Raw genomic sequence first — 1,293 nt, 5'->3', positions numbered from 1 at the left:
TGTATGTATGGATTGTGATAAGAGTTGCATGAGCCCCTAATAAAATGATTAAAAAAATAAAGAAAGAAAGCACTACCTTCCAAACTACTAATAAAAAAATTCTATTTCCACAAAAGTATCTTAAAACCATACCAATCTCTTCAATTATGATAAACCGCAGTTACCAGCAACCCCCCTGAAGCTTCCCAGAGGCTTAGAACTCCATAGCCGACTGCAATATTAACCCCATGGCAGGCATGCCGGTGACACTGCCAGTGTTGCAGAGGGCATGCAGTTGGAAGGCAGGCACCCTGCCAGAAACCAACCTGCAGGTCTACAGACGGAGTTTCTCTTTAAGTACAAGCTCTAATCAAACAGACCCACGTTCAAGCTCTGGCTCTGACATGGGCTAGCTGTGTGACTTTGAGCATGCCCCTCAGCGCGCCAGCTCCTCCCTCATCCTTTTCTGTGCTGTGGAAGTAGCGGGGCTGGCCATCTCTCAGGGCCATGATGAGAGTTGTATGCGTTACTACGTGAAAATCACCTAGGACCTTACCAATCGCATGGTACCTACTCAATGTGTGTTAGCTATATTACCAGAAAAGGAAAATCGAGGCACATGGATGATTTGAAGAATCCTAGAATAATCATGCATTTGTCAAGGTCCTGTCCTGGCTGGGCTGCTAACACCATATGACCATAGCCTTGTGCCAAGTAGGTATCCTTGCCCCATTTCAGAGTTGAAAATATTAATGTTTAGAAAGATTAAGTGACTTGCTCAGCTAGATACTTTACATTCAAACCTTTCAGCAACCCTGGGTGGTCAGCATTACTAGCTCCATTTTATAGGCTTAGAAAGTGGAAGCGTCTTGCCCAGAGTTAAATTAGTCAGTGGCAAAGACAGGATTTGAACTTATGAAATTTTTGGCCCCAAAGGCCTGCCTCTTTCAATTATGCTCGGCGGCTTGGGAAATCCCTTAGTGGATCCCCAGCACATTTTAGAGACTGAAACAGAGCTTCGGTATAGAAGAACTAATCCATACACAGGGGAAAGAGAAGCTTGGACAATAGGATTCTTAAGGCTCCACTTAAATGCAAGAGTCCCGACTCTCTCATTCCCTTAGCAAATCTTTGCCTTTGGTCACACTTGTCTCTTGCCCATAGCTGGCACAGACTGGCAGTTCCACTCTGTCCTTTAGGGCCGAGAGGGCCCTGGATGAACTTGCCGTGAGTTTGACTTTGGTTTGGTTCCTTGAGGCGTCACTGTCCACCTGCAATTCGTAGGTGCAATTCAAAGACGGATGCAATTCAAGA

This window comes from Echinops telfairi, unplaced genomic scaffold, assembly GCF_000313985.2.
Source record: "Echinops telfairi isolate 266 unplaced genomic scaffold, ASM31398v2 ScPeMD7_31;HRSCAF=116, whole genome shotgun sequence".
Taxonomy (NCBI): domain Eukaryota; kingdom Metazoa; phylum Chordata; class Mammalia; order Afrosoricida; family Tenrecidae; genus Echinops; species Echinops telfairi.
This window is presented reverse-complemented; position numbering follows the sequence as displayed.